Below are 7,178 nucleotides of genomic sequence, written 5' to 3' on the forward strand. Positions count from 1 at the left end.
CGCCGTGTGGCTTACGAGACGGGGAGGGGGGACGGGGAGTTAAATGATGGGGAAAGAAGTTAGCTTAGTGTGAGATGATGGTGTGGAGGGTGTGAGATGATGGTGTGGAGTGGTGTGAGGTGTTGGTGTGGAGTGATGTGAGATGATGGTGTGGAGTGGTGTGAGATGATGGTGTGGAGTGGTGTGAGATGATGGTGTGGAGTGGTGTGAGGTGTTGGTGTGGAGTGATGTGAGATGATGGGTTGGAGTAGTGTGAGGTGTTGGTGTGGAGTGGTGTGAGATGATGGTGTGATGTGTGTGAGATGATGGTGTGGAGTGGTGTGAGGTGTTGGTGTGATGTGTGTGAGATGATGGTGTGGAGTGGTGTGAGATGATGGGTTGGAGTAGTGTGAGGTGTTGGTGTGATGTGTGTGAGATGATGGTGTGGAGTGGTGTGAGATGATGGTGTGATGTGTGTGAGATGATGGGTTGGAGTAGTGTGAGGAGTTGGTGTGATGTGTGTGAGATGATGGTGTGGAGTTGTGTGAGGTGTTGGTGTGATGTGTGTGAGATGATGGTGTGGAGTGATGTGAGATGATGGTGTGATGTGTGTGAGATGATGGTGTGGAGTTGTGTGAGGTGTTGGTGTGATGTGCGTGAGATGATTGTGTGCTGTGTGTGAGATGATGGTTGTGGAGTGGTTTGAGATGATGTGGTGTGTGTGTGTGTGAGATGATGGTGTGTGTGTGAGATGATGATGTGGTGTGAGATGATGGTTACATGAGTGTGAGATGATTGCATGATGAGTGTGAGATAGGGAAGCACTCTATCCCATATGGATGGAACAAGTGGAGTCCACATTGTGCTGTACCGCATACTCGCGGCAAGTCGGGCACGGCTCCTCCTCGAGATCCACGCACGGGAATGGGAGCTTTACGATCTCTCTGTGTGATCCACCAACACTGGCTGCGTCACTGTGGAGGCAGCGAGGGTTGCTGGATCACGCAGAGATTTTGCCAAAACTCTCTCGCTCATTGAGTAACTGCGGTAGCCAGTGTCCTCGCATGCAGTCCCGATGTGTGGACGAAAGCTGGACAGAAGTTTGCCCATTGTTTCAACTGCCGCTCCGGTAGATCGTGCCGGCGACTTCTGGATTGAAAGTCCAGCATCGTAAGTGAGGCATGCGTTGAGCCTTGCACTGTGCGTGGGCTTGAGCGGGAGGATCATGCATAACAGATGTTACAGGCGTGGGCTCTGCCTTACAGGCACGGAGTAGGATGGACTCCGCTGATGTACCGAACTGGTATTCCTAATCTTAGTTTTTTCGGTAAAGTCACGTAGGTAAAAAATGAAATAAAAATTAATAAAAATATAATAATAATAATAAATAAAAAATCACGACGTTTCGGAGGCAACACAAGTCTCCGTCATCAGGTGGGACCATCACAGCCAGATTTTCTGTATCAAGTGAGGCAGGGATTTCAAGATGCAAGTTCTTAAATGCACCCACCCACCCACCCCAATTGCCTTCACCAAACCCACACTGACCAGCGTGGTGAAGTATGGTCAAACAACCGCTACCTTGACGGACACGGCATGCCAGGAGGAGAGAAGAGAAGGGGGGGGGGGTGTTCGGTGCGTTCTTCCATCCAGCAGTGGATTGACAAAAGCGGGCTGTGAGTTTAAGGAAGTCTGATTTTGATATCTGAGTGGAACTTTCGAGATTGCTTGATTTACTAATAGGGGTTTTCCCCTTGACAGCTTTTGCAAGGAATCATGTTTACATTAACCACAATACTTGCAGTCAAATGCAAACAAAAAACAATACTCTGACAATTCATGCATTGTCCTTGAAACTGATTGGTCCACACCAGAGACAGCTTTCTTTAGGGCCTAGTCTCATATGGTGTTCGATAGCTGCTCACCCCGATCTCTCAGTACTCTGATAGGGCGTTGTCTTTGAACTGTGCGCCTTTTGGCGTCATCTGGTCGAACACCAAATGAGACTAGGCTCTAAAGAAAGCTGTCTCTGGTGTGGACCAATCAGTTTCAAGGACAATGCATAAATTATCAGAGTATTGTTTTTTGTTTGCATTTGACTGCAAGTATTGTGGTTAATGTAAGCATGATTCCTTGCAAAAGGTGTCAGTTTTGTTGCCAGAAAAAAAGGGGAAAAACCCTATTAGTATATTTTGGTACTGGCAAAGGAGGTCCCATGATATTGCTTGATTTTTTTGTCGCTTGCCGTGCAGTGGTAAATCGGGGGCAGGGTAACGATCGTGGACAGTGATCGCCACAATCACAACGACAAGAGGGCAACGGTCGTGAAGATTATCACGCTGGTGATGATGACGACGGCGTTGAATATAAAAACGCCATTGGTGGGCGGTGGCTATGCACGTGGCATGCAAATCCATCCCCGGCGGAGGTGAGCGTTGGTGGATCACCGCACGAATGCTGTGAAGCTCTCTTCTTCCTGTGGGGCGTCGTTGAGGTGCCGTCACAGCCCCCGGCTCGCCCCGACGGAAGGAGGCACAGGCCAGCGTGGACTAATCTCCATCTTCTTAGTTCTTTCGGTAAAGTCACGTAGGTAAAAAAAAATGAAATTAAAATTAATAAAAATAAAATATAAAAATCACGACGTTTCGGAGGCAACACAAGTCTCCGTCATCAGGTGGGACCGTCACAGCCAGATTTGATTCAGCAAATCTGGCTGTGATGCAGCAAATCTGGCTGTGATGCAGCAAATCTGGCTGTGACGGTCCCACCTGATGACGGAGACTTGTGTAGCCTCCGAAACGTCGTGCTTTTATATATTTTATTTTTTATTAATTTTAATTTCATTTGTTTACCTACGTGACTTTACCGAAAGAACTAAGAGTATGAATCATTGCAGTCACGAAAGCTTCAAATCTAGAATTAATCTCCATCTGTTTCATCTGGCGTGGTTTTTGTTTAGTTCTCTGGGTGCTCCGGTTTCCATCACACGTGGAGTATAAACGAATAATGCTTGAATTGGATGACAACATCTGAAAAAAAAACCCAACGAAGTCGTATGACCCCGGTGTGGCTCTCCTAGGTTAAGAAATTAAATATAAAGGGTGTTGGGGGGAGGTATGTGAGAGAAACCAAATGATACGTTTCATAATCAGAATCTTTATTTAGACTGGAGGAATCCGATGAGCTATGAAGCTCTTTTCTTCTCACAGATGTCCAGCGCACATGTACACTGTGAGAACACGAGTGACTGTTGTAGCCACAGTGGCTAAAACCACGTGGAGGGGAGGAGAGTCAAGGATGCGATGCACGGGGAAAAAGAGAAAGGCACGGGAGAGAGAAGAGAGGAGATGGAAGGTCAAAAAATAAGAGGGACAGCATTGTCAAAGGAACGGAGAATCGGGGGCAAATGGATAGCAGAGATGAGGATGGGGTGAATGATGGTGGTCGTGGTGATGATAATGATGGTGGTGATGATAATGGTGGTGAAGGTGATGGCAATTATGGTGGTGATCGTGATGATAATTATGACGATGGTGGTGATGATAATGGTGGTGATGGTGACAATTATGGTGATGATAATGGTGAAGATGGTGGTTGTGATGATAATGGTGATGATTGTGATAATGGTGGTGGTGAGGATGATGGCAATGATTGTGGCGATCGTGATGATAACTAAGACGATGTTGGTGATGATAACGGTGGTGATGATGATAATGATAATTGTGGCGGGGGATGATGATGGAAATGATGGTTGTGGTGATGATGGTTCAAATGACGATCAGTGAGTACAATGACAAGGAACAAACTGATTATAGAATACCAAAAACTACAACTTATAAATAAATAAGACTATCACAATCTTAGGGGACGTGAGCACAATCGTCATCTCGGGCGAAGCCAAAAATGCAAGAACATCATCGCTCAAACACCCACTCACCACCATACCAACTCGCGTATCCGACCTGTCACATACCCGCCGTGACCATTTATCCGCCCGCACTCCAGTGCAGTATTTGCGCATGGGTTTCTAACGACCAATAACCTCTATTGTAGGAAGCGCCTCTCACATTGCAGTGTCTCCGGGCGCTGCACGTCCATGTGAAACTACACTCACAAGCAGAGATAGCGTCTAAGCGAAATTGAAAGCTGAAAACAACAACAACATCAATGACTACTCTCAAAATAAAAAAGAAAACCCGAAGAACTGTGTTGAATGCGAATAACAATTACGGAGTAATCCAATATAATAAACATTTTATAGATCTATAGATGTCCACAGTATATATCGCACATTAGTAAGGCGTTATCCATTCGTTTCGCGTACGTTTTTGATGCTCACCCCCGTGTCCATTAACCTACTGCATGCACGGTGCATTGCACATCCTCGACTACGCTCACAATCAGAATATGTCACTGCAATGGAGGAATCCGACGAGGCATGACGCTCTTCTTCACTCATCTGCAGGAGTTTCACAGACGTGCCCTTACCTAGTCTTTGGGCACTCTGTATCAGGGGTGGGCAACGCCCTCCTGTATCGAGGCTCCAAGACGACTTTCAGATATATCTGTGGTAAAAAAAAAACCCGAAAGATTTCTCCCACCCCGGATAGCCTTAACAGACTTTAAGGGCCCGTGTTCAATATTGAGGGCCTGTGAAGGTCGGCACGGTAATACGAAGGTGGACAACACCATGCCCGGCCGTCTTTGTCTTCCCAGTGGCCATGTTCTACACATCACTATCAGGCACTTATTTTGGGGCTGAGTCGACCTAGGGGAGGGAGGCCCAGGACCGGTTCAGGAAAATCGTCACTGCGTGTTTGGTGGCCGCGAGCGGGAATCGAACTCGGGGTCGACGCCGAATTCGTAGTGCACCGCTCCCATACCAACACGCGCCATTCGCCACTAAGTGACGGTGACGTCACCACGGCGCCTGTGCCAGGCCAGGTGCACTTCGAGGCCACGTGAAGTGTCCTCCACGGGAGGTCACGGGACAGGGCAAGGTGCCATGGGTTGGCTGAGCGAGATGACTGGCAGATGCGCCAGCCGTATCCGCCGGTGGGAGCGGGTGAAATGAAGTCGCGGGCCCGGTTGTGGACCTTGGACCATTATCTTTACCACACCTGGCTCTGTAGATCCACGTCATAGTGGGCGAAACTTCTGGTCTACATAGTGCAGCTCTGGAGATGGTAGATACCCTGGCATTACGAGCCCTTATAGAACATATACTATATTTTACTAGAATCACTCGCAACGTTTATCCGTTGCTCACACAGTAAGCTTAAATAACACGATTGCTCAAATGTTTTTGTTTGTACTATCACTTTCTCTCCCCCCCTCTCTCTCTCTGGTTTGGAATTGAAATAGCCGTTTCATGTAATGATGACGCGCGATATTTTCCGTAAATTGGTACGAATCACGCTCACTTCTTTTCTTTATTTCGTCTTACAAAAAAAGCAACCCCGTTGCATTCTTCCCGATGAAGGCTGGTGGACCGAATCGGCCACATCTTTATTTCCATCTCGGGTGTTAAAAGGAAAACAAGTAATACAAAATTCGGTTGAATCAAATGAAACGTCGTTTCCCTTTTTTTGTTGGCATCTCAAACAATAAACACCACGCGTGGGGATCACGAAACGGAGGGAGAGGTTGTTAACATTTCAAAACACTTGGCCGAGGAGTCATCTCGGATTGATGATCTTCTGCACGTGGCAACCAGCGTCTCGACTCAACAGCTGTTGTCCATCTCCAGGTCACGTGAGCATCTAAGCCACGCGGCATACGATAAAGGCGCAGCCCTGCAATGACTCTTCACCAGATCTGCTGTAAGAAACTGATTTTTTTTGTTTTACATTTGTTTTTTGTTTTAACCAGGTAAAGCCCCAACTGAGCTATGCAGCTCTTTTTCAGAAGCGACCTGGCCACACAGCATAGCTCAACGAAGTGGCTCATCATCGCGTGAAATTCTACAGCAGCCAAATACTCCAAACGCGTGATGTGGATTCTAAATGACGGGAGGGCCAACCCCCGGAGGACCAGGAGAATAATCCACACGACCACGGAGAGAGAGAGAGAGAGAGAAAGAGGGACACGCAAACTCCAAATATACAACAGCCGTCAGGGTCGTGATCGAACCCAAGACCCCCTCCCCTGCATACCAGGCGAGGTAGTTAACATCTCACCACCGTGGCGCGCCCTGTTGACCCGTGATTTCCGGACTCGAGTCGAAAACTCGCTCTCAAGTGGTGGCTGCGATACATTTCCACGCGATAAGCCACTTCGTTGAGCCATCATTTGTGGCCAGGCCGCTTCGGAAAATGAACTATGAAAGTCAGTGTGGGCTTTACCTGGTAAAAAAAAAAAAAACAGGAAATAAATGTAGATGATTTCTGCCGACTTTTCCCACAACTGACCGAGGAAGGCGTCGTTGTCGTCTTGATGAGTTGAGGGAGTTACCCACACTTTACCCCAACCCTACACGCGACCTTCCAATCGCCTCGACGGTGATCCAGGACAGCGGGCCAAGCGTTCGCACAGCACGGGGCGAATCATTCACCAAACATCCACTACAAAGCATGGATAGAATACATATTCAAGGTGTGTGTGTGTGTGTAGTTGGGAACACCAGTAACGATTTATCTGAACCGGTATTGGGCCTCCCCTAGGTCGACTCAGCCTCAAATTAGCACCCGCTGCGGTGTGCATTAGACATTGACAACTGGGGAGACAAAGGCGTCCAGGGTGTTGTGCTGGACATCCATCACCCTCGAATGCCTTGTTCGCCTGCATAGGTGCTACTCGCAAACAGCACTTGCCACGCCCCCTGTTAAGGCTATACGGGGGAGCTTTGTCTTTGTCTCTCTCCATGCTTAATCAATACCGCACCCTCTGGTTCTTACGCAGTCTTTAACGCCACCGTGAGGCGATCGGTAACGAAATTAAAAACAACAACAACAACAACTTGACCGGGACTCTTGCTTCGTGAACGAAACGCAAGGCTTTTTTCAAATATGTATTTTATTTCACAATTTTTTTTGTTTGAATTAATTTATCAAGGTGTACAGTTGTTTGGTGGTGGTGTGTGTGTCTGCGTGTGTGTGTGTGTCTGCGTGTGCATGTGTATACATCGCGTGTGCAAGAAATAAATAAAACCTGGTACTTTGTACACAATTATCGTCGTATGTAGGATATGTATGTTTGTG

The 7,178-nt window shown here is 47.5% G+C and overlaps 1 protein-coding gene across 2 annotated transcripts in view; it reads right to left on the reverse strand.

Annotated features, from left to right (window-relative positions):
• The window catches only part of LOC133349703 (homeobox protein Hox-B3a-like), a 355,311-nt gene that overhangs the window by 185,254 nt on the left and 162,879 nt on the right, over nt 1-7,178 (reverse strand). The window lies entirely within an intron of this gene.

Source organism: Lethenteron reissneri, chromosome 31, assembly GCF_015708825.2.
Source record: "Lethenteron reissneri isolate LAM-NWPU_2019-01 chromosome 31, ASM1570882v1, whole genome shotgun sequence".
Taxonomy (NCBI): Eukaryota; Metazoa; Chordata; class Hyperoartia; order Petromyzontiformes; family Petromyzontidae; genus Lethenteron; species Lethenteron reissneri.